This window comes from Falco biarmicus, chromosome 14, assembly GCF_023638135.1.
Source record: "Falco biarmicus isolate bFalBia1 chromosome 14, bFalBia1.pri, whole genome shotgun sequence".
In the NCBI taxonomy this organism is placed as follows: domain Eukaryota; kingdom Metazoa; phylum Chordata; class Aves; order Falconiformes; family Falconidae; genus Falco; species Falco biarmicus.
Window position 1 is genome coordinate 15,280,260 of NC_079301.1, and position 26,784 is coordinate 15,307,043.

Consider the following 26,784-nt stretch of genomic DNA (forward strand, 5'->3'; position numbering starts at 1 on the left):
CAAATCTTGAACTGTCATAGGATGGTCTTGAACACTGAAGCGATAGAGGCGAGGTGAAGTGTTAGCAGTGTATTTGCATAGGTGGGAAAACCAAATGAGCACTGTTAAAATTGAAGTAAAAACCACAACTATACAGCAGATCGTAGTGGGATACAAAATAGGAGGAAGCTTAAATATGTATGTACGTTCTAAAACTCCATCGTAGGATTATTTAAAGCACAGCCCAAGCAGCAGTGAGAAAAGACTTAGGGCTATCATTTTTACGGAGCATTTAGTCATTTATTAAATGTTTGCACTATACTTCTCTCCCAGAACCCAGCCTACAGGGAAGAATATTCGGCTCCTCTGACAAGGACTTGTGTGAGAAAACGGGTCAGGAGTTGCTTATTCATCCTCTATCAAAAGATCACGATGCTTCCTAGGAGGGGCGGGTGGGAGGGGGCTGTCTAGAGCAGTCAGGCACAACCCCAGGTGATGACTGGGGGTTGTAAATAGGTAAAATCAATAAATAAGTAGAGTCCTGGCACTTGTTCCCGACACTTATGTGGGCTGTGAATTGGGTAGTAAAAGAGGAGATCTGCGTGCCCATAAAACAAGCCCAGCTACTAAGTACTGCTTGCAGAGATGTGCTTGCAGCCGTGATCCCGCTGTACACGGAGGGATGTTGTGATGCTTCCCCCACACTCTTACCTCCTGCTCTTCTGCTACCTGTGGTCGTCTTCCAAGTAGATTTACTTCCTAAATAAAAAATAATGGACAGTAAATGTAAATTGCTGTAATAAAGTAATTTACTGACTCCTGCTGTGTTTTACTATAGACCTTGGATAAAAATAGATGTACATGTGGAAAGCCTGACTGCCTCCTAAATTGTGAGAATGAGAAATTCTATTGGACAGTAAATATTCCAAATTAATGCAGCATTTCTTATAATTGCTCAACAATTCCAGTCTGGTTATCATTTTCCTTTATTTTCATGGGTACCAAAATAGGGCATTTCTATAGGTCCTTGAAGCCTGCCTAGTCAGGGCTGGGAAGCACCTGGAGACCTCCCTTCCTATTTGGCTGTGTAAACCCAGAGCCAGACCATTCCAACAGAGCAGACGCAACTTTTTTTCTCGTTTGTTGAAGGAAGGGACAGCGTAACCAGATCTTTCTTATTCAGCAGCGTGATTCAAGGACCCATCGTTCTGGACCCTTCCACACATCTGGATGTGGTGCAAGGCTTGATGGCTTCAGCAGCCCTGGGTTGCATTCCAGCTTCTCAGCATGATGTCTGCTTGCAAGGGAAACTGCAACCAGGACACATAACTGATCGTTTCCTAATCTACCCAGTTGTCCTCTGTAAAGGTATGCTGCTATTTTAAATCCTTGTCACCACAGTGATGTGGATGTGCTATAATCACCTGCTTCTCTTTTCATCTGTCTGTCACCAGATGGCTGTTGTTGATGATTTATAGGATTATATTTCAGACCTCATTAACCAACATAAGAGCATCTATGTGCTAATTTCATCCTGTCAAATACTATTTGTAATAAACATCCTGGTAGTTTCGCCCAGTCGGGTTTATTGACTAAACCAGCAGTGAGGCAGTGCCCACACGCTGATCTGGTGGCTCTGGCGTTAGTGAGCAGGCTGGGTGGATACACACCCCCTCAGCTGCCGCACGCTCCTATGACCATCCCTGCTCAGCAGCTGTCAGGTGAAAGCAAGCCCCGTTCAGCAACCCCTGCTACCTTCAATGAAATGGTTTCACTTAGAGCCCTCTCTTTCCCTGGTGATCTGCACCATCTTAAAAAACATATAACACAGCTCCATACGTGGGTATTTTCTTCCTATCTGAAGAACTCATACCAGCATTCTCAGCTTAGGCAACAAAATGTTACCTATTTCAAGAGCCTGAGGTACCATTCAAGGTACCATCTGCTAGCAAAGCAAGGAAAACTGCAGTGTCTGAGAGCACAGCTGGCCCCACTGCTCCTGGCTTTGGGTGCTGGGACCCAAATTTTCTTCCAGTAATACTCCACACTTGCCCCAAACTGTAAAGTGGTTGGGGGTGACACCCTCACATGCCACTGGAGTCCAGCTCCAGCATGTGGTTTCCAGACAAGATTTGGGAAAAGAGCCAAGGATTTAGCAAGGTTATTAATCCCACATCTCTATTCAGGATAAACTGCTGTTGCCAGGAAAAGCCATATTAAAACAGCTCTTGTCCTACAGCCAACTCCAGGGAGTCCAAAAGCAGCGAGCAGAAGCCCCAAGGTGTAGCTCTGGCCGGTGAGGCTGAGTGTAGAGGATGGACCTTCATTTTCCTCTACTCCAAAATAGCTACAGCCCATGTGGCATTTGATGACGGTTGTAAAACTAGAAAACAATCCAACTTCACTGCAGTGGGAGTGCTGGGGTCAAGGAAAAGAGGTGGTGCTGCAGAAGGATGTGTGTGCAGGGCTGAGGGTATGGGAGGTGCCTGTGAAAGACCTGGTCTGTGCCCATAAAGCCACAGGGGAAAGCTGCTGGAGAGGACTTTCTCCTTTCCAGGGTGCTGGTGGTGATGCTCCAAGCAGGAGCACCTCCGTGAGATCTCACGCTTCTGCTAGCTCTGAGTGCGGAGCAAGGGGTGGGAAGCTGGGCACAAAGGATTCCGTTGCATCGCTCTGCGCTGCTGTGCAAGCTCTTGTATCAGCCTGTGATGCTCATTACCAAAGGCAGGCTGTTGGTGCAACATAAATAACAATAAATCCACCGTAACCGCAATTCTATGGTTAGGCCCGTTCCCAATATTTAAAGAAACGGGCTAGTATGTATTTATTAAAGGCTACAACTGCTGCAGTGACAACTGGTACCACTGGTACCCGTCTAGATGAACAGATGGTGCTTCTCCTGTGTTTTGTTATTGCTGTCACAGATGGGGAGAGCTCCTGTTTAAGGAAAACCCTGTTTGGCAAGTGTTTTCTGCTGGGACTTGGGATGAGGAAAGCAGCCTGGATGTCAGGTCCCTGCAATCTCTAGCCAGGAGCCCATGCCTACTTGTGTGGATGGGCCCGCTGAGCAGCGTCACTGATAGACAGGGCAAAACTAGGAAAAGAAAAGGGTGTCACAAGCCTTCCGAGCAAGTCTTTTAGCCTTTTCCGATATTTCACTACAGCCTGGGCAGATTGACAGAGGGAGGGAGGTTTCTTAAAGGGCGACAACTTCTGCGTTGCCTTCCCACCCTGGAGCCCTCTCCACGCTGTGGGGCAGAGCACGTGGCACCACTCTGGTTTGTTCCATCAGAGCAGAGTCCAGCGGGACCCAGGTGATGGCTACTCCAGCCAGGGCAGCCTCACATTGCCCCCAGTGTTCCTCAGCCCACACCCAGCGGTGCTCAGCAACCTCCCGCCCATGAGACCTGGCTGCAACACCTTGTGTTTGCTCTGATATTAACATTAAAGACACATCCACCCTGAAGAAAAATCGATGCCCGGGCCCTTATCTTGCAAACCCAGGTAAGCTAGGCTTTTGTACTGCAAAAACACACATGGCTTTTATCAGACCAGACTCTTATTAGAGTAGCCAAAGCTGCTGTGAAGTGTGTAGATAGATTTTTGGAGTAGTTTCCAGGGTCCTTTCTGCCTTGCTCCCTGGGCCACTCCAAAAGCTTTGTCTTGGTGCATCGTAAGAGCCCCTGGGTGGTTTGGCAACCAGGTGAGCAGCCAGTTCTTTTGTCCTATAACCCTGCCTCCCATTACCAACTCCTAGCTTAAGCGCCTTTGCTGGCTGGGTGCGTGTCCTGATGCTCACTGAAGCAATTGCGTTGCCAAACAAATGTTTCAGCAGCCGCAGTCTGGCTCCAAGTGTTCTTAAAATCCCATTTACAGGATTTCCTCTCTGCTGTGCAGGGAGACAGTTCTAAGCAATGTGCTTAGCTCTTCAACAGACTCTTCTGGCAGCTTCTGTGTTGAAACATGGCAGGAGAAGGGCAGGATGGCATGCTATCCCAAAACGTTCCTGTTCCTCTGTGCTTGCCATTGATTCTGCCGTTCAATTTCCCAGCAAGACTAAGCCTAAATGATTTACAGGCAGGAATCTTTCCTGCTCTGAAAAGCTTCTTAAGAGAATGTAACTTGAAGGAACATCTTCCGTTTTCTTATCGTAGAAAAAAGTTCCGGAGGTGATCACCAAGACCAGCACTTTCCCAAAGGTCACAAGCCTGAAATTGTTCAGGATTTATTTTTATTTCTGTTTTTTAGATCATTTGAATAGACAACCAAATCCTTGTTTATATATAAAGCTCAAATACCAAAATAATGAAAATGACGTTTAAAAAAACTGAAGCAAATGGACTTGGTTTCCACAGAAGCCTGTTAATGAGCAGAGTGTTGATCTTCACTTTATGAATGGGCCTTTTTAACTTGAAAGGTTAGTAATAGGATTTCTTTTTTAACTCTCCTGCCTTAAAGCTTAACTTACCTCTGCAGTATCTTTAGTTTTCAGATGAACAAGCAGTAATTAGTCGTCCCTTACTGGGAAATTCTTCAGGCTATTTCTGCACGTGGCAGAGAGGGGTGCAGGCTCCCGGGAGGAAGGTTTTGGGGTCCCTGCGCTAGCAGCCAAACCGCTGGCCGCCCTGCTCCCAGCTGGACGTGCAGGTGCTCAGGGATGCTCAGCTGGCTCAGTTACAGCCTGCCAGCTCCATACCACCTCACACCCTCAGAAACCTTTTTTTTGATACAGTTGGGTGGAAGACATTCTTTTCAGGATTTCCCAACCCACCCCACCCCTGAAAAAGCTCATTAACCATTTTTAAGCAAAGACCTGGCTGCACCCACATCCCAACCAGCAGTCCCCATTCTTTGCCCAGCTGTGCGCTGCCCTGTGGGGCACTGAGCCCCACCACCCAGGCACAAAGCCTCCGTGAAGCTTGCAGGAGTCTTCGACAAAGCCAGGGGTGAGCCAGCAAGCTGCTTTGGAAGGGTTTTGCCGGGGTCTGTGGGGTGATGCCAGCTGCCCCCCAGGGCAGGCAGCGGCCAGAGGGGGATGGCTGTCCCTTGCTGCAGTGCCCGCTCCTGCCTACTTCTGTCTCCCAAATGCCCCTGTCACTTAAACATGGCAATTTAAAGAATAACAGTCAGATGATTCTCAGTACCATCTGTCTAAACATTGCTTTTGCTAGGAAGTCAATTAAGCTATAGTTTTTCTTTGCAGAGAATGATAGCTGCACTCTGATGAGAAATGCATTTGATAATTTAATAGGCATTTTGTCTTCTTTCTAACAAGCTGTGTTGATTTGAGTAGTCTGCTATTCACTAAGGGAGGAAAATGAATGAACTGAAGTAAAACATTAGAAGATCCATCAGTGTGAAGGATGTTTAATCTCTGCAAACTAAAAATAAAGCTTGTGAGCTATTTGGATTATTAACATTTGAATGATAAAGAAATTTAGGAAATGCCAAGACACTGCGCAGGGAAAAATGACAGCTTTTTAAATTAAAAAGAATTGTTTTGAAATAATGGAAATAATCATATTTTGACTTTTGAAGTAAAAAAAAAAAATGTTTCCGTGCCAGTATTTCTGTGTAGTAGAATATTTTCAAAGGCAAAATCAAAATGTTCAATAATTTTTCAGGGCTCCAGCTTGAATGAATCAGTCCCAGGTTGTGAGAGGCTTTTTGATATTTTCAGTTCACAGACATTTTTGCCTGTCTTTCTTCCTAGAATATGGAAAACCTTCAAAGTCTCAAACGCAATATGATCGGAAAACCTTTTCCCACTCAGCCCTGGTGCTTTAATGGACTGTCTTTGGCAGAACTGTGGGGGTGGTTATCGGGGCCAGGTGGTGCTTTAGCTGAGGGCAGTGACTTCTCAGCCTGGTGATAAGTGTGGAGATGGTTTCCGCTGATTTTTTTCCATCATTGGCCCCTACACAGGTTGGATTTTATGGAAAACCAAGAGCCAATTCCAAAAATAAGATAGTTTGGCAGTTAGAAAACAAAATGGGATTTTGTTTTTATTTATTTTAGAATGGTGTTAGCACATCTGTGCACTGGTGCAGCAAGGTTTTTTGGCACATGGTCAGCCTGAGCCTGAAAACTGCCCCTGAGAGAGTCTCCTGGCCCGTTGCTGGGCTGTACCCAGGCCCCAGTGACCGCAGGGATGCGACTGGTGTGGCTGCTGCATCCCTCCTTCCTGAGAAGTACAGCAGCGAGCGGGAGCTGCGGGGACCCGGGCAACGCCAGAGCGGCTCCCCGAGTCCCCTGAGGGGGGAAATCTGAGGCTGTGCCTCATGACGAACAGTGGATGTGTGGGGTAAAGCTTCCCGAGAAGGGGGTGCAGATACAGGCTCCCTGCCGGAGCTGAGGAGCTGGGCTAAAGCAGCATCACCTTACTCTTTCTTCTAGAAAATGTGTTTTTCCCCAAAATCAAATAGCAGAGGGGGTGAGTGGAAGAACAGGAGGCGCAGTGACTCTGTCCCACACTGGCTGGTAGCCCTGTGCTGCCTCTGGAGCCCAGATCTGAGTTTAAGTCTTCTGCTTCAGATCTGCTCCACACAAAGAACCAGCAGCTCCTGAAAGCCACTTCCCAGGCCCTCCGCTCATTGCTTGCAGGTGGGCGCTCGGGAGAAGTTAACTTTAGTAATGGTGTAAACCTGGTGGGATGGAGGCTGACGTCAGGTGAGTGATGGGCAGGGTGTGGGGGAGCTGTGGGGAAAGGGAGAGGCTGAGAAGGAGCCGTGCCAGGAACCGACTGAGGCAGGGACAGGGCAAGAAACAAAGAACGAGCCAGGATGATTAAATCTACAGGTCTGCATTGCACAAGCCCTTGTTTTCTCTCCTCTTATTTTCATAATAAAAGTTAAATATGGCAAGTAGCAAGCCATCCATATGGGACCAGTTTTTTGTATTTACTGTAAATTCCCCTGTGTGGCTGGGAAGCTGGTCCCAGCACAGCTGCAAGGCTGGAGGCATCTCAGTTTGGTGCCTGGTACTTGCCAGGACTAACAGAAACCCTGCAAAGCACAAGCAGCCTGTCGGTCCTTTTTCACAGCACCCTCTTACCCCCGATGCATGCAGGTCCGTAGGTCTGTGACCGACAGGGTGTCTTTATAACGTTCACTACTCAGGTGGTTATACAGTAGCCGCAGTGTGCTAGCAGGAGACGTGCATCTCTGCTACATTGCAATAAGTGCTTAAATAAATCCCAAGTAAGCTTCCACCCCAGCAAGAGGTGACACAAACTGGGCAGAGCCACAGCACCAGGTCTCATCCAGGTTTCCCAGGACACTGAGTACAGCCTCCCATCGGGGTCTGCTCCTCTGTCGGCCCTTCCCTGCCTTGTGAGCGTGTTTTTTCTCAAGAGTCTTTGAATCCTCCTTATTGCAGTGTAAGCCACATCTGCACTGGAGATTTGTTATAGACCCTAAAGCAAGAACTAGCACGTGTAGAAGTGCCGCATAGTGAACCTTTTCTCTTGGACCAAGTACACACAGAGAAAAGCAAAATACAAACCACTTACAAATGTTTTATAGGCATGGGCTTACTTTTGCACTTTTTTCGTGAAAATTACTTGGGGGAATCTGACATTTTATGGACCTAACTAATGGCTCACCTACAGATTACTGTCCAGGCTTGGACACACCCCCTACCCCCCCCTTTGCAGCTCAAGGGATGTTTGGAAAGACCAAGTCTTAGCTCACAGGTGGGGTGAGGCCGAGGGCTGCATTCAAAGTGTCCCAGGAGGTGTGACAGGAGCCCACTGGTCCCAGGACTGCTCCTGGATCTCTCCTGCCCTGCTACCGAACATCCCTGTTGCTTTGCTCTCCCCTTCCCTGGAGGACCTGCCCTGGGAGAGGGCTGGGAAAGGTCCAAAAATCCAGTTGGCTGTGGCACAGCTCAAAAAAGAGCAAACTTCAGAAAGAACACCAGGTTTTAGGATATTTTCCGTTAACTTGAGGGCAAACTGGGGTTTCTGTAGCAGTTAACGACATGGTATGGGCTCCTCACGGGTTTACTCGTCCCTGTCTTCTTGAAGTTACAGTTGTTTCTGCTGAGTTGAAAGCTCTGAAGGTGATACCCTGAGATGAAACTCCAGTGCTTTTGAAAGACAGCGTATCTGAATGCCAGAAAGAAGGACAAAGATTAAAATTGCTGGGATTATGCCTGAAGCAAGAGTACGCCATGGCAAACAGACGGATTTCATGGAAATGTGAAATGGCCATCTGCCAAAGGTTCCTGTGAGCTCTGAAACAATACCACGAGGTAAAACAATACTGTGATTTAACCAGAGGGTGAGTAATACTGCTCCTGGCAGCTGCACGTGGGCTGGAAATATCTGCACAGCTTATACCTCAGGGTCTTCTCAGGATCCTGCTGGCAGTGCTCCTACGGAAAGGTCCTGGTACCTGGGGTGCGTACCTAGCCACTGGGCTCTGGAGCTGGAAGGACTGATGCTGCTCTGGTGCTGGTAGAGATTTCTCACCTGAGTAACACCCAACAGAAGCCCCTGGAACAGCCCCAAATGCCCTTTAATTGAAACTTACAATTTTTTATTTTTTTTTAAAAAAAAACCCACCCCCATATTAAATTACTGCAATAGTTGAGGCAAGGACTGAATGCAATGGAGTTGTTTCATTTTAATAGAAGCTGTAAATTATCTTTGGAACAGGATTGAGTCTTGTGGATGGATGCTCTTTAGCAGAACGGACCAAACTTTGTTTAAATCCCTTTGCTGGCGCATACCACTGGGCACCACGGGACTTGTTGTTGAGCTTGCTTGCATCATGTGCTTTTACCCTCCCTTCTCCTCCTCTTTCATCTTTAAATTTAGGTAGGAGCTGTAATTCACCTGTTTTCAAAAGGCCCTTCTGAAAGGCACACACTGCTCTTAAATATCTCCCTCCCACGGTGCAGCCACAGCTCAAGGCCAACTTAGCATGATTGTAATTCTGAGTGATTAAAATTTATGGTGGCTAATCTGTTGAAAAACTTATGTTAGAGCAGCATTCGGCTGATCAGGTTCATTATCTGATAACTGCTAGTAACTTCTGCTGTGGGATCTATAGCCTGATTCCGAGGGGAAGGTATTTAACCTGCAGCAGCTTATGAGACTAGAAAGAAATAATAAAACCCAGTGTACACTTAAGGGAAAAAGATGAAATAAAAGTTATTGAGAAGCAGCTGGTGAAATGGTTGAGACGTTAGAGTAGTAACTAACCAACAGCCCTGCTAAACTGATGGGCTGTGTGACCTTGGCTGGGAGCAGGTACGGAATGGTGGTGTCTGCCTCAGGCTAGCAGAAATTCAGGCAAATAAGGAGATAAAATAGCAGCCGATCAAACCTGATCCTGTTCAACGGTACCAGAATGGATTTCCGAGGCAGATTTTTTGCAGAATTATTAATGTGCTTTGAAATTTCTGTGAAGCAAGGAATTGCTTGGCAGGATTGTTGGATTTTGGCACAGCAAAGGCTGAAGAACAAGCCTTCACTGCTGGGCCATGCAGTGGAAATGTGCTCGGCTGGGTCTCGTTTTGGAAAGTCTGAGGATTGCCGTCAGCATCCCAGGCATGGAGGGATCACGTGAGGGAGGTGCACTGGATCACCAGCCAGGCACAGTGTTTGGCTTTGGGCGCTCAGGGAGCACTGTCTTTCCCACCCTGCTCAGCAAACATGTAAGGTTACTTTGACTTATTTTAAATTCTTTTTGGAGATAATGTTAGTAACTCAAGCTGCTCATAGCCTGCCCGTGGAGAAGTATTAAATGGTTTATGCCGTTTTCCTGCTGCCTGGCACAATTTTATTACGTTCCCATCTCTGCTGCTGGGGCCATAGCACAGTGTGGAGGGGCTGCACTCGGTGCTGCCCCAACCAGACACAGCGAGGGCAGGATCGGTGGGCTGCCCATCCCTCCTGCCACCTACTTGCTGTTGTCATGGTCCCTTGAGCAGGCGTTTCCTAGGCCAGGCTGCAGTTTCCTTGGAGATTCATTCAGTTCACGCTGTGCCACAGTGAGGAACTCCTTTCCCACCTCTGGGCCATGAATCCAGCAACCTTTGCCATCACTGCTCGTTGTGTCCTGTTAGGGAGTGCCGGGGCAGCTTTGCCTTAGGAAAAGGAAATGTGCTGATGAATCAGGAGCGGTGGCAGGCTCCCATAAGGACTTGTCCCTTCTTTTTAACAAGGTGTTTTATTTTGTAACCTTCCCATCATTTTTAATAAGCTCTTTGCTGTCAAAGCCGCACTTGGCTATCTTTCTCATTTTCCATCTGCTTATGAAAAGGGCTTACAAGAGATGAATGATTAAGAGGCGATTCTGTTGAGGATGGCTGCCCTGTGCAAGCAATCAGGGTTCCCATCTGGCTTGCTTTGTGGTTGGTTGGTTTTTTTTTTGTTTAGTTTTCCAAACTAATGTTGCTGACATGGGAAGCACACCAGCACACGTGTATGGCCCAGGCTCCTTTCCAAAGGGGGCTTGGTCTGGGGGCTGGGAGGGTTGTCTGGGTGAGAACTGAGGAAGAAAAGCAAGATTTATCCCATTTAATTAATCTTCTGTCTTTTCTTGTGTCTGCTGGAACTGCACCTGTATTGCTAAGTGAGAACACGGTCCTATTACCTAGGTGTGATCACATCAGTCAGTCCTTTTAGCAAGCTTTCTTCAAAAGGCTTAAGTGTGGTATAAAAATGATTCATTTTTAAATTCAGTCTGAATGCTTCATCATGCCACACTGGAAACTCTTGTTCAAAGCTATCCCAAACAGTCCTGTGAAAGACAGAAATTACCCAGCACATAGTCGTTACCCTGTCTGCCTAGGAGTGATTTGTTACTGCAAAATGAAACTGTCCAACAGTAATAACTTAAAAAAGAAATCCTCTTCATCAGTGAGATGAGAATGTAGTCTTTATAATTTATTATGGCAGCATCAAAGAAATCTATTGCATATACCTAACTCTTGGAAGCAGGAGAGATTCCCTACAGTTTCTGTTCCTTCTTGCAGGAAATTTGCCTGGCCCAGAGATTACTGGCTGTACCCTTCCAGACCAAGCTCCCACAGTGATCAACAGGAGCTATGGTTTTGGCTCAGAGAGAAAAAAAACAGCTTATTTTTGCCCATATTTATGGCAGCTGGCTCTAGCAGTGTCCATAAGTGCTCACCAGTAAGGGTGAGTCCCAGTTGGGAATGCAGAACTGGCCTCCAAAGGGCCTCTTTCTGCCTTCAGTAGCTTGTTAAAACATAAATCTCTTCCCAGCCAGGCTAGGGTGACCCTTGCAGTCTGTTGCAGCAGTTCGTATCACAGTTCACAGAGATGTTTTTGTTTGCCCGTAGGGATGAGTGTGTTGTTGCAATCCTTTAACTGGTACAGCACGTTCAAAACAGAAAGGTCTTTCATGTATTCCTGCTTCACTGCTCTCAGCGAATTACCAGTCATCTGATTTAATTAAAGGATAACTCAGCTAAACCTAATACGCACATTAGTCAATGATACTTCTTAAAGCTTTGTCTGGGTAAATTTATATATATCTTCAATTACGGGAATGGCTCAAATGAAAAATGAAGCCTCTTTAGCCCCTGCTTTTACTTCTGAGGGTCTGAAATGTATTTTTTAGACCAACAAGCTTTATGAAGGGCTGCAGTGCATTTAGAACAATTCCTGGTAGCCTTTCCGATGAAACATTCCTCCTCCTTTCCATGATGTCCCAGATCCTTCGCATGTTCGACAGGCTGCCCTTTGTCTCACGCCACCAGAGAAAGCTTCTGTGTTCTCCCTGAAAGGGGAAAGGAGCTCGGTGCCCCAAACCAGCCTTGTCTTGTCTGTCCTCACTTGGCCCTAAGCATCCAGAAATGCTCAGAGACCACGCTCCTACAGCCGGGGCAGGGTGGTGGCATGTGAGGACACGGGAGAGGTGCTGTAGCTGGAAAAGAGCCAGGCCCGCTCTCCTCCCTCCCTCCCTATGCTTTATCTACATTTTCTCGACAGCCTCTTGAGGCAGGAGGGAACAAGCCCCCCTACCTCCAGGCTGTGGGGGGCACAGACATGGAAGTCCTGACATCGAGGGAGAAATAAAGCCACCTCCGCCCATAAGCTGTCCTTGAAATTGTAATTGGGCTGTTACATGGAGGTGAAAAGCGCTTTCTACTTTTTAATGTGTTTATTAAGTGGGCAGTATATGATTTATTATGTTCTTAATTATTCATTTTCTTGCTCATAAGTGCCTGGATTTTTGTAAATGATGAGATAGAGAAGTGTAATGCTGTCACTTAGGAACCTTAACTGAAATGAAGGGTTTGGCTTTTTAATGCAATTTATATTTATGAGAAACTAATATGAGATCATTTTATATTATCAAAGTAATATAACTAATACAAGATGAGTAAAAGAATGATGGTCAGATAGGTCAGATATGAACTGATGTGAGCAGACACTGAACAGCTGTAGGATGTAGGTCCTAATTTTGCAAAACAGTTAAATACTCAATTTTGTGGGTGGGGAGAGGATGTCCTGCATGAAGACCTAAGTCTGAAGGAAGTTATTGAGCATTGCTCAAGACTACTTAATATTCTGTAAAATAGGGTTTGATCTAGGGCAAAATTGAATATGGGGTAGATTCAATCACAAGTTTGGCTTGCAGTCAGTCTCATGAAGCTTTACCTGCTGAGCATTTGCAGAAGATGCATGTGACGAGTGTCGTGGGCAAGGCTGGATTAAACTGCTTTAATTCAAGTTCGTAGTTTCTGGGATTTCTTTTTACCACTGTGGGTGAAAATAAAGCTCAAGTAGTGGGTCTAGTTGTGACAGTCACAGACTACCTTGAATACCAGCAAGTGTCATCCAGCCAAGGAAAAGCACCAGTATTACACCATTTCTGTAAGTCTTGAGCACAGGGCACAGTGGACACTTGTATCAATACGTGTAGAAGTTCTGAGCCTGCCTGTGAGGGTACAGAAGTTACCCAGGCACCCTCAGAGCACCTTACTCGGTGCTGCCAGTGTCTGACCGTGAAGTTTCATAATCAAGTCATTCAGAATTAAGCAGTCATTGCAAGTAAAGGAAAGAAATCCATTTGAATCCTTTGCATTACATGTTCCTTTTACTTCACAGCAATTTCATTTTCATAGCCCTGCATGTGCCGTATGAGGACAGCAATGCTTTCATTCTGTAATTCCACTTCAAGGGGGTAAAAGAGCAACAATATTTGAATCCCTATTTCAAACTGCTCTCTGACAAATAAGTTTTTCCTGATATAAATCAAGGTACTGTCAGAATTCACTTTTCTCAAATGTCAAGGTCAGCTAGAGGTTTGTAAATTAGTTCATGCCAAGAGAAACTAATGAACCAGTTAGAAGACTGATATAGAGGTTTGGCTCTGTGAACATGTTGGTTAATCATCTGAGAGTCCACTAAGTATGCTTTTGATTACTTTCTTGACTTTATTTCTGTACTTAATTTGAATAAATCTTAGTCACAACCTCATTTTGCTAGGAGTCGCATATCTCCACTGGGTCTTTTTGGAACCTTTTTTAGTTTTATATTAAATACATTTATAGTAAAGGCTCTATAACCAGCATGCAGCATAATCACAGCAGTTATTACACAGATATTTTAGATACATTGATACAGGTGTAACATAAAACAAGAATACAAGTTGTACTTTTTTTTTTCCCAAGGAATAATCTACTCAAGTGAATGGGTAGCTCCGGGTGGACGTTGCAAATGCTATGGGGTGATCATTTCCCAAGGATTAATGCCCCAAATGCTGTTGCAACTATGAAAACTTGCCCCTCGCATGCTGGAGAAAAGAAGAATAAGGATTCAGTTACAGGCATTCATGGAAACTTATTAATCTCAGAGCTTCATAGATCCCAACAGACCCAAATCAGGCAAGGGCAGGCATCCTCCGTGCCAAGAGCAGGGTCCTGGCCAGGCACTGGCAGCAGGAACATAAGATCTCTTTCCTGAGCTCACTCAGTCTTCCAGATTTATTTTTAATTCTATCTAATCACCTTGCAGTTTTTTCATGGGTGGTTTCAACCTCCCTGCCTCTCACTGGAGAGGTCACACAAGACAGACAAGACAACAGAAAGGCTGCGCAGCCTTTGCTTGGGGTTTTACTGGTGATGGTTTTATGACTGGGCTGTTTCCCCTCCTGGTTCATTGCACTGCCTTCCTCTCAATATTCATCATTCCTTCTCAATTTCTCAATGCACAGAAAAATCACAGGCGCTGGCTCATGAAAATGCAGATTTCTTTTTCCTCTTCCAAATCCAGCATCATTCTTTTCTTAAGAAGGGGAATTGAGGTTTCAATAGCTTGACTACATCTAATGTGAATTGATGGTAGAGGCAAGCAGCTTAATACTGCATTTCAGCTCTTTCGCATCTGTTGGGAACTCAAGTAAGTTCCCCTTCAGAATGAGTCTCCCCCAGGCACGTGTTGCTCTGCTGATGCCCTAACAGATGCAGCTGATCCCTTTTGCTGTGGAACGCAGCAGCCCCAGTCCAGCCAGGAGGGGAGGAGCCTGCCGAGGATTACGGAGGTGTGAGGAAAGCGAACGGGTGAGGGCAAACCATGAGGACCCTCTTCCCGCACCCCCGGGAAGGGGACACGGCCAGCACCCAGCTGAGGGGGAGGCTCCTCTGGGAGCTCTCAGAAAAGGCAGCCCAAGGATGCAAAGGTGAGAGGAATTTTTCCTTCCCCCTGTGTCTGGATGGGGCAGCAGGGGCTGGACCGCTTACTCAGCAGAACTGGCCAGGACTTCACTGAGTGAGGAGACCAAGTCCCTCCAGGGTATCTGTGGTCCTGAAGGGACACTCCCTCCCAGGGGCTCCTGACCCCTGGTCATGCCTCCAGTTCTCATTCTTTCCCAAATAAAAATTTCCACTAATTCCAGTGTCCCAGACTGCCAGGCCATAAAGCCTTGCAAAAGGAATTATTTGAATAAACATACAGTCTGACCTCCCAAAGGAGGGCAAATAATTAAGCATTAATTTGAGCAACATTTAAAAAACCATTATGGATTTTATTTGCAGATCAGTAACTGCTTAAATGGATGGCTTTAGGGCAAGAGAGTGATGCTTATCCTTACTGGATCGGTAAGGTGTTCTCTGTGGGCAGCTGGTTTTGGACACTTTTTGCTTGTGTTTCCAAGAGCTAAAGGAGGGACTGGTTCAGAGCTAGCCTGGTTTTGTAACACAGACATATTTTAATCAGGGCTAAACTGCTGACAGCGTAATGGAACATAATGATGGCACATTTGTTTCACTCACCAGCAATGCAACTGGTGAACCAGAAGCAGATAATTGCAGCTTATAATAAACCAAAAGCATTTACGGTAGGTACTACTAGAGGAGTAAGTGGACCCAATTTCTCCTTGACGTTAGGGTCCCTCAGCCCTAACCCATGTTCCCACCGTGACACTGGAGTTATGGTCTCTCCCGCACCCCTCATATAGTTAAGGACAGTGGGCAAGTCCCGGGAAAAGATGCCAAAGCTAAACCCAAGAGCATTCATCTGACCTATCCTCTCTTGGTTTTCCCTACAGGACAATTCTACATTGCCTCACAGTTCAAAGAGAGCTGATTAACAGAGCAGTAAAAACATTTCCCTGTTTTAAATAATTAAGTTTTTCAGGCAGTTGGCAGAAAGCGGAAAAATTCATGGTACAGCAACCAAAAAAAAAATTAGCTGAAGGGGTGCAAAAAAAAGATAATTAATGCTGGGTACAGTTTTATTTACCTGTCTAAGCACAGCAGGTAAATACCGATGTCCCTGATAATCCAACTGCAAAGCGTGGTGCAGTGTGTGAAGGAGCAGTGAGCTGCTGGCCACCAGTGTCACCAGAGCTGTCTGCCTGCCCCACCGCCTGTCCCTGCCCGGGCAGCTCACTGAAGGGACGGGGTCACCTTTTGGCTTCTTCAGCCCCAGAAATCAGAAGCAGGTATTTCTTTTGGAACATAAAGCTTACAGGGTTTCAGATGTTTTCAGAGCTCAGATCAATGTTGTCCCCATTAATCAGAGAAATATTTCTTCCTCCTCTGAAATCCTACATCAGCTCTTTGTCTCAGATCTTAGAGCAGAGATTTCCACTGGTTAATTATATTGGTTTTCTATAGTTCACCCTCTAGCTGCATGTCCAACAGTGAGTTGCCTGCTTTATCTCCGCTGTACCCCACATCCCAACCCTGCCTGCTACGTTACCTTAAAGCATAAAAAACCCACAGGAACAAAAAATGAATATGGCTCCATCCCTGGGAGCCCTGAGACCCAACACACAGGGAGTGATTAACTGCCTGATTTGTGCAGTACTAGCAACGGTACTCAGGCAAGAATTAGCAACCTAAGGAGAGCACAATAACACCTTAAATCTTTACCTTGGCAAAGTGGCAGCCTGCATTAATATATAATAGTATAAGCTAAATCAAGGAACATAAATATAGTGGACTACCTCACATCGGCTTCCACGTGGATGCAGAAGTGAAATAATACATTTTCTGATTGGGAAAAAGCCTGAACCGAGACCAGCTTAGTCTTGAAAGACGTATCATACCTGCTTATTTTAATAAGGACTGCTGGCTTTTACCTAGAATAAAACATGCCTGCATGATTTCCTAATTGTTCTATAATTATGATGGAAAAAATGAAGAGAAATGTGTATTTATCCCAAAGCCATTACACTGAACATCTGTGAACTCCAAGTCAGGTAAGGTTACAGCCGGTGATCGACTGTGTTTCGAGTGTAGATTTGGGGGTTGTTACTCTGCGAGTAGATTATTATTATCTATTATCTATTATAGATATTATTATCTATTACAGCACTTTTTTCGTAGAGAACGTGTCAGGTGGAGGCTCTGACAGCAGGTAAGATGCGTTGCCACGTGTGAAGCAGGCAGGTGGGAGTCTGGGTATGGTTTGTATGTGGTATGTGCACGTTGAGCTGGAGTCAGGGCTTGTGGGGAGCTGTGCAGGGGCTCCCGGCTGCCCTCTCCTTGTGGAAGAGCAGGTGAGAGCTGGGTTGCACACGCGACAAACGTATGCACAAGCAGGTGATGTTCTCTCACCGATAAAAGACTGATTGAACAAAGGGTGGTCAGTGAGGACCCACTGTGGAAATCACAAGGAGAAGGGATTACCTGATAGAAAACAACTGCAAGATCAAATAAGTGAGTATTGCTAGAGGCAGGGCAAGAGGTGTTCTGCTGTATCTGCAGAAGGGCCGGGTTTACTGTGGAGCCCAAATCCCTGTGGGAAAGGTGGAGAAACTGTGAGACACACAGATTTTCAAGCAAAAGCTCAAGTACAACATTGGGGTTAACCTCTGTGAGGTCCCCAAATGCATCCAAGTTGCCAACCTTTCCCTCTTCACCACTCGCTGCATGGCTCACACCAGTACCCAACTTAGTTTAATTGGGACCCAGCCAATTCCCCAGTTGCTCCTTGTTAATTTAGCTCCGCTCAGGCAGGGGTAGTTGGGGGGTTGTGGTTGCTGAGCTCTGTCTGCTTGGCTGCAGCTGCTGTTTTGGGGGTATGTTGCTTGTTTGGGCTCTTCTGGCCTGCTGTTTTCTAGTGGCACTTAGGGACTCTCTGGATGCCCTGGGGCACCTTAGATCTCGCAAGCTGTTAGACTCGCACAGCAGCATGGCTTCCCTGGACCAGCCCAGCCAGCAGCACCCAGTGCCTGCAGCCAAGGGAGATGGAGAGAGGGTAAGACTTGCCCCTGCAAATGCAGGTAGCTGAAGGCGGGGGGTGACATGGAAAGCCTAGTCCGTCATCATTGTGCTTGGGGTGTACAAGCCCGTGTCTGTCCAGTGGTTTTCCAGCGAAGATGGCCTCAGCAGGTGGTTGCTTTTCAGCTTTGCTCTTCGTGTTGCTTCCTGGGGCTGCCGGGCTGGTTACTGTGGATGGGCTGCTGTAGCTCCAGGGAGGTTACACCTGCCCCAGTGCCCACCCAGGCTCTGTTGGCTTTCACAACCCCCCTGCCTGCTGGGATGGTGGCACGACTTGGCCCTTTCTCTGTCATGAGAGGTAGAGACTCAAGCCCTGTGAAGCCTTTCTAGTTATCTGCCTTGCTGGTTTGTGTGCATCTGTAGGGATGCAGCTGTAAAGAGATAAACAGACCATGGAGATCTCGTAGTTTAATTTCAGATTGTCATCCAGAAGTAATGGGGTGATTATCTTTCTAAATCTGTGTGTTTTGACAATGTAGAAAACAATTAGAAGTCAAGCAGGGGTCATTGACTTGCTTTATTCTTGTTCTAGAACAACAAAATATAAATGATGACATCAACGGTGTGTCAAGGTTGTCAGTAAGCGCAGAAATGTGTCATGTCTCTGTCCTGCCTGGAACGAAGACTTCACCCTTGTGTGCTCTGGGTTCTGTTTGTTAAAATACACCAGGCAGAAGGAAAAGCAAACTGGGGCCCTGTGCTTAGGTGTACCCTAGCCATGCAAGGAGACACGGGTGGAAACTGAGATCCAGGGGTGAGACCCGCTGAGCTAGCTTTGTGTGTGAAGAAGCTGGTTGCTTTGCTGCAGAATAGGAGGTGACAGAGGAGGTGAGTGAACAGGGGGGGCCTGAACAGGGCGAGTGATTGATTTAGTTGTAGCAAGTGTGTTTGCAAAGGCTAATCTCTGAAAGCAATTGGCATGATCAGATCCAGCTCTCAATTCATGTACGGTCAGGCTGTTGCCTAGTATAGCCTGCCCATCTCACTTAGCATCCAAAAGCTAGCAGCAGTTTGTGCCAGGAATATGGGATGAGTCATTTGAGCTGTCTTGTTTGAAGAAATCGGGTCCCTGATTGCACTGGTTGTTCAGAAGCCTTCCTCTCTCTCGCTGAGAAGAACAAAGTCTGCCCAGAAGATGTGGAGGGTTTTTTATATATGCAAATAATGTCCTTCATTAAGTTTATTCTTTGTCTAAGTAGGAGTTCAGGGTACCCTCCATGCTTCACAAGACAAAAGATGGTACAAGGCATCTGCACCACGTGAGAGGCTATTTTTAGGCTGGTTATGGGCCTCCTCTAATTTAGCATCACCAGACAGTTCAGGTGAGCAAGTGCCTCTGGAGATGGGCTGGTGCAGAGCAGAATACAGCTTGCTCAGAGCAGAATCAGCTACAGCAGGCAGCCCAGCACTGTCCCGACTTGGGTTTTGAGTATCTCCGAGGATGGAGACTCCACAGCCTCTCTGAGCAACCTGTTCCTTTTTGACAACCCACCCAGTAAAAAAAAAAAAACCACAACAAAACAACAACAACAAAAAAATAACCACCAAACTTTCAATTTTGTCACTGTGCCTAGAAAAGTCCATGGGGGAGAGTCTGGCTCCATCTTCTTTGCTTTCCCCTCACCAGATATAAGATCCTCCTGGAACCATCTTAAGAATGGGTGTATTTTTATCTTTTCCAGAAATTGCGGTTCAGCTGTCAAACTTGTAAAAAACCATCCATCTTCTACATCCACCTTTTCCCCTCTCTTCCCCCAACACCATGTTTTTATTGGACTGGTTCTGCCAGCTGTTGCTCTGTTTGCCATCATCCTCTTCTGGAGGGTTGGATGTTTTCCCCGGACGCCAGTCAGCCTCCTTGGCTCTCCACATCCCCCACTTCCCTGCAGCGTGCCGGCTCCCGGGCTGAAGGGTGCTAGTGGTTTGGTGGCCTGCCTTGAGTCACGTACCCAAAGGGTGGCTGGACCTTGGGATAGGGACTGAGTCTTGCTCCTGAGGAGCAAAAGGGTATAAACTTGACTTCCCCTAGTACATATGTTCAGTAAGACAGCAGCTATAGAGCTGCCAAGAGGAACCCAGGAGAAAAATGAAGTGTGGGTTGGGTTGTTTTTTTTTCCTGTTCTCTCATAGATGGAGGCATTCTTCATCTAGCGCTATAAACTGCTAAGCCTCTAGGTCATAAACAAAAGAAATAATTTAAATAATAAAATTATCATTTTAAACCAGGCATAGTCAGCATTACAGCCCTGCTTCCCCCAAGCGCTCAGCGTGTGCCCTGGAGCAGGCACTTGCAGAATTCCCTGCAAGGGCTCGAAGAGGTGTTGGCCCTTAAAAAGAGTCAGGGAAAACAAGGTTAAGGCAGACTTCTCAAATGGTATCAAAGCATCATTTGAACCAACAGCTTGCTCTAAATGCTCTGCCCTGTACTGGGGGCTGGTGGGGTCTGCTGAGCAGGACAGGCTCCTTCCAGGCTGGACCTCTGCGAGCAGATGGTGGGGGATGGGTTGGGGACCAGCTGGAGATAGCCTTCAGTTTCCATAACCAAACCTGCTCCTCCTCTTCTCTCGAATGAGCAGAGTACTGGCTCACAGCTCTGTGTCCTCCACAGCTACTTCTCATGCTGGGGTCAGAGAGAGAAAGTGGGCAGAGGTTCACGCTTCACAGCCAAGCTCCTTTAGAGCTGCAGAGTCTTATTTAGACAAGGAACTGAAAAGCAGAACCCCAAAATAAACAGGTTTTATCCTTTCATATCTTTGTAGCTCTGGGGTTTTTTTCTCTTCCCAAACAAACATTCTCTCTTACATATAAACACTGATATTTCCTTCAATAAACTTCCAGCAGAGGTCTGAAATAGCTGCATCTCTCTAGAAAGTCACATAATTTGAATAATTCCTGCTTCTGACAGGCATTAAGGAAACAGTTGTCTGTAAGTAGAGTACCTCCTGTTTTGCAGTTAAAAAACAAAACAAAAAAAAAAAGCAAAAAAGCAGTACTTTGAAGAACAAAAATCTCAGAAACTTATGTTTTTTATTGCTGCACTTATGCTCCATTTCGCATTTCTACTGGAAATGACAATTTTGAGTTTGAGGAGTTGGAGGACTGTATTTGTGTTAAGCAAAGCAGTGATGTTGCCAGTTGTGTAGAGCAGGTAGGAAACAAAGTTTTAAGCCCTAGGGAAGCTGGCAATGTTTGAATATATGTTGTGGAGTGGGAAAAGTGTGACAAAGTCATAACTATTTTGCAAATCAAAACATTCAGAAAGGTTTCTGCTTAAAAGGGGTCTGCTTTTTGATTGGCGCATCTGTCAAAGCCACCCACTCTTACCTGACTGAAGCTACATGTTCAGAATCACTTAGATTAGAAAAGACCTTAAAGATCATCGAGTCCAACCATTAACCCAGCACTGCCAAGCCCACGCTAACCCATGTCCCTAAGCACCACATCTGCACATCTTTTAAATCCCTTCAGGGATGGTACTTGACCACTTCCTTGGGCAGCCTGTTCCAACACTTGACCACCCTTTTGGTGAAGAAATTTTTCCTAATATCCAACCTAAACATCCCCTGGTGCAACATGATGCTGTTTGCTTTTGTCCTGTCACTTCTTACTTGGCACAAGAGACTGACCCCCACCTGTCTACAGCCTCCCTCCAGGTAGCTGTGGAGAGCAATCAGGTCTCCCCTGAGCCTCCTTTTCTCCAGGCTGAACCCCCCCAGTTCCCCCAGCCTCATACTCTAGACTGTTCAATTACAGTTGCACGAAGCCAACACACATTTTTTTGTTCTAGCGAGCAGGAGCCCTCCTGACAGGCTTTTGGCTGTAAGGTCTTCTGTCCTATCTAGTATGCATGGTGTGTAAATTATTTGGGATGAAACCTTCCCTAATCCCTGCAGTTATTCTGATTTTCTCTGTTTTGGGAATTTTGTAAGAACTTGAAACATCTCTCCATGATCTTACATCATCAAAGCGCACTGATCTTCTTTTTGGTTTATTAGCTTAAAACATCCTGGAGTTTTCATATTTCCTTGCAAGTCAGGCTGGAACTGCCAAGCTTCTCTTTCCCTCTTTGTGGCTGTTCTAACCGAAAAAGAATTAAATTTTGCCCGTCTAATAGCCATGACCTTTTCAATCTCAAGTGCTTGTACTGAATTTCACCTGAGCTAGCAACTTTTCCTCCAGCATCCAGAAAAAACTCTTCGCCCTACAAATAACTTTCACAAATGCAAAAACTGGTCACTAATCAGACGGGAGAAATGTCTGGCATTTGGTGAGACTCGCTAAGCTGGTGGTTTTCAACACGTGCGATGCTGCTAAAGGATGCCTGGGAAGGAAGTCAGCTGATATTTGCAACCAGCCTCTTCCACCACTGGGATGTCTGGGGCAGGGAGGTGATCTGATCAGTAGATATTCAGTAGCACTTAATTTGTTGCTATTGATCTTGCAGCAGAGGTACCAGACGCTGTGATCAAACACCTGGCTGCTCAACCAAGATAAAAGGCTCCTACTTCTGATTTCATTTGCTAATAACATGCTCGTTTTGAGGCTTGTTGTGCAAACCCCACCACCACATAGGGAGGAGGCAAGGGATGCTCTTGGGTTTCAGGGGATTGCCCAGGTGGCTGGACATGCCTCAGCTCACACCCTTGTCAGGGAGAAAGATGCTTTCTGCAGAGCTTGAATTGTACCAGGATAAGCAGGAAGGGAACTGGAGAGAGACAGGGAGCTGAACCGGTGTCCGGCTGGTGGGCAGTTCGTCTGGCAGGAGGAGCTGAAGGCAGCAGAAGCATCCCCTCTGTCCTAAGCAGGCTGGGATGCTCCATGTTTATGTTTTTGTAGTTTTCTAGCCTCACACAGGAAAAAAGACTAGTTATCGTGAGAAGCATGCCATATGTTGTTGCATATGGCTGAAACATCTGCATATGTACCCAGGGATCTGATATATATGATGAGCTTCTGTTACAAATCTAACAGTGGAGGAATTAGCTTTTGGATTTTTTTTTTTTGTTTTGTTTAATCTCTACCGCTCTTTGAGGGAAGTTAGCTTTCTGGCTTTGCCTTCATGGGATTTCATGAAACCTGTGAGGATCGGTGCACGTAGAAAGTAGAAAGTACTGAGAGTTGTTTGTCCAGGAGCCACCAACACTCCAGCCATTGCTAGGTATGTCTGAAGGCTGAAAGAGTTGTCCAAATTTTTTGTTTTGGACAAAAACTGCTGCTACCAAGCAAGCAGCAGCAGAGAGAAACAGATTCAAACTAAAACTATTCAAACAATCCACACAGATACTTTCACATCTTCCATCATCCTTTTTGTCCCTAGCTGATTCCTATGACTCATAAATGTAGCTCAATATGAAGAAATCACAGTGTTCTGTGCATCCAATAGTGACATTGTTAAGGTAAAGAATTTAATAGGGTTACAAAACTGAGCTGAACAGCAAAAAAAAAAATAAAATAAATAAATCTGTAGTCATGGCAGTTCAGATGAAATAGGATAAATAATACTGCTCCTCATTTTTAAAGGTGGTCACTGATAACCCAGCTGCCTGGCTAATGTAGGACATTCAGAAGCAGCGGCCACAGGACATCTGTTCATCATATATGGGAAACCTTCCATTTTCCCCAAAGTTATGGTGTCTTCATCAAGACGGAGTTTATAAAACACTGATTCTGTGTTGTGTTCATACAGCAGCTAGCGCAAGGGAATCTCCCATCCCTGCAAAAGTCGTTAGGGAAAATACCACAAATCAGTGAATAAAGTGATGTTTGTCTAGTTCCCCACTGAGCTAGGGGGATGGAGCTCCTGAGGAGCCCTGTCATGCGGGGTCTGAAGCACGAAGTGGTTCTCCTAGCCACATGCGAATGCATAAAGATCCACCTCGTTCAGTTGTACTTGTGGTGCAAAATTCTCAATCACATGTAAATTCCCCCAAAGCTTTCAAGCAGATGGTTTTTTTAGGCAGATGGTGTGGGTGGATAAGGGGTGAAGAGATGGAAGATCATCTGACAAAACAAACAGAGGGACTGATTGAACTAGTCCATAAATATAAATGTATTCCCGACAGCATTCTGTGTGCTTCTTTTCATCATCCTACAGAGGGTGGACTACTGATGGGTTCAAGCAGATGGTAGGTGGGGGAAAGCGAGTCATCTGGGTTTGTTTGACTTGTGTTGCTTGCTCCCTGATGGAAGAATTCTTCACCTGCATCCTGCTGTCTCCCATGTGTGAGAAAGGCCGATAATAACGCACACGGGTCCAAGGGGAATGTCTAAAGGTCAGCGTTTGGAGGGTGCTTTCAGGCTGCAGGTGCTGAGGAGCTGCTGTCTGGCAGCATCACAACTAGCAGATCAGAGCAGGAGATGTCCTTGTGCTCTGACCACAGCTGGGGGTTTTTGCCACCTTTCTATTCACACAGCATGTGTAAAGGCCTTACTGGAATATATGATTTATATTACCATTGCAGATTTCAAGTTGGTATTTTGTTTTCATTTCAGGCACCCTGAGACCACAGCCAGGACATGTTCTAGCGACACAGCTGGTGGGTCCTACAGCTTGTACCTTACTACTCCGGGCACCGCAGGAGAGCCTAATGTGTGCAGCTGCCTGGAGGGGAGAAGGGCAGGGAGAGAAAAGCCTTGGTCTGAACAACGCTTGACTGCCTATTACACCTCTAGGTTCTCTGGGAATTGCAATGATACCTTTTACTTAAACTCTGACAGAGCCCCTATGACCCAATTCCCTCATGATTTGTAAGATTGAGCTTTAATAAGCTGAAGGTATGCAGAGAAAAGGACAGACTTATTAACTAAGGCAGCTTAATGAGGAGGCATGGGGAGACAACTCCGTCCTGCCTTTTGCCAGGTGATGCCCCAGCATCTCAGGAACGTGGTGTGGGTGTGTGGGCAAAGAGGGAGGGAGTCATCCCGGAGCAAACCAGGAGCAGGGCGCTATCCGCACCTTGGTAAAGGTGAAGGTCTAGGTCACAAGGGTGGTCACAGCCTCATGAAAGGGCTCATCTGAGGTGGGTGGAACCTTGCTGTTAACTTTATCTTAATCTTTCAGGTTTAGCTCTTTGCAACTGTTGTTGCATAGCTGCTTTAAAATACTTTTTCAAAATATTCTTCCTAAAGCTTGCCAAGCAGCAGTGCTGGCTGCGGGCTTGCATTTCTCCAGCACCTGTGGGACTGTCACTGCTCCGGGTGCGTGGCCCGGGACCAGGCTGCTGTGGGGAGCTGAGCTGGGCAGGCAGCGGCACTGCCTTCCCCGGGCACAGCTGGGGCTGGAGGAGATGCTCTGAATCCCAGGCAGAAGTCTGGGGGTCTCGGCTGTTTTCAGCTCTCAGGTGGGACCCCTGAGGGGCTTTGTGGGGTTTAATCCCTTAAACTCACAGGGCTCATGCTTGCTGCAGGGAGCTGCCTGCAGTGCTGCGGGCTCAGGCAGGGTGAGGGGGTGGCAAGGAGATCAGAGGCATTACCGGGCATTCCTGAAAATAGTCCCTTATGAAATAGCCTCCCTCCATGCATACAAGTCCCTACTCAGAGGGAAGCAGTGGTAGGAAGATGGGATTACTCACTCCCGCCCTACAAGCAGGTGAAGAGCTGGCAGTACCCAAGGGCAGAAGTGTTGCTGCTCTGTGCCTGCTGCCAGCCCGTGGTGAGGCAGGCTGCCGAGCCCCCCCTTCTCTGCAGCAGCGTTGCAACAAGTCTTTAAGGCACGTCTGACGTGCCGCTTTAATGCTCCAGCAGAGTTCCTCAACATCACGCTTGATGGGGAGATGACTGAATGTATTACAGCATATCAAAGGGTTGACTGCCCGTCCAGGGCAACACTCGCAAATCTTTCCAACTGACGGAATTGTTTCAAGACAGCTATAATTAGGTGTAATAACTGCAGTCATAATTGAATCTCCTCATAATGGGGATATCTGCTGCTTAATTCGGTATTAAAATGATCTACTTCAATATTGAACCAACACTTCAGAGAAATCCATGAAAAAAATACATTGTAAAACCATCAGATTTGTGCAGGTCTCGGGTGAAAACTATTGAAAACATGAGAGAAAAGAGCCCAGACTGAAGCCTTGTACTTCAAAATAACACAAGGTAAGAAATAATGTATCATCAGTTTATTCAGTATCGCTTGCAACCTGCTATTATATGTCAGAGAAAAGAGAGCATATGATTCCTACAGAAGGTTTCTTGGATGGCAAAGATTCCTAGATACTGCTTAATTATCACGTGCCAATAGCTCAGCATTTGTGGAAGGTGTCATCTAATTAAACCAGAATTTTTAAGTACCAGACAGCATGAAGACCAGTAATAAGAGAGCAAGATCCGTCTGTATTACAGATGGGATGTGCAACTCTAATAGTATGGCTTTAGGCAATATTTAATTGAGTAGTTAAATTATCTTTTCCAGACGGGAAAATAAATTACTGCTCATCTCTCCAATTTATTTTAGCTTCTCCACATTCTGTTTCCTGAGGGAGTGGTGAGGGAGTGTGGGACATCCCCAAATATGCCCAGGATGATTTATTCTCCCCATGCACCATAACTCTTCCGTCAAGGAGAATGGCTTATAGGCATGTGGAAGTTGGTGTGTACGTAACAGCAGCTGTATGCTCCTCTTTCTTTTAAGGGATGTGCTGCTAATTGCTGTGGTGGGATCACAGAGATCCAGTTATACACTTACATGTGTGTGTTTTTATATATATTTTAAAAAAGCATACACGCCAGAGAAAGAATTGCTAGTTGCACATGCTGTAGTCAAATCCAGAGCGCATGTCCTGCCGGGGCTGTGCAGTTGGCCCAAGGAAGTTTTCCAAGCTCTGAGACAACCTGAAAAATCTTCCGTTTGACTCACATCATTTTGTAGAATGGGATTATGTGGGGAAATTGTGTCAAAGTCCAGACTGTCATTCCTCAGGTTGCCCAAACTCAGCCAAATCAGAACACAGAAATGCATGATGCTCTGCATGGTGCATGGGAGCAGAACTGAAAATATTGGGAAATTACTGTTAATTAATTATCAGATCCCCACAATAACAGGTTTCCAGGCTGGATGAACTTTCCCCGCAGTCAACTGTCTGCATGCCA

The 26,784-nt window shown here is 46.1% G+C and overlaps 1 long non-coding RNA gene across 1 annotated transcript in view; it reads left to right on the forward strand.

Annotated features, from left to right (window-relative positions):
* The window catches only part of LOC130158801 (uncharacterized), a 75,122-nt gene that overhangs the window by 41,725 nt on the left and 6,613 nt on the right, over positions 1-26,784 (forward strand). Inside the window, exons 7-9 of the long non-coding RNA XR_008825494.1 lie at positions 1,163-1,347; positions 8,006-8,232; positions 24,184-25,791. This is a non-coding gene — a long non-coding RNA (uncharacterized LOC130158801). The remainder of the gene's footprint in view (positions 1-1,162; positions 1,348-8,005; positions 8,233-24,183; positions 25,792-26,784) is intronic.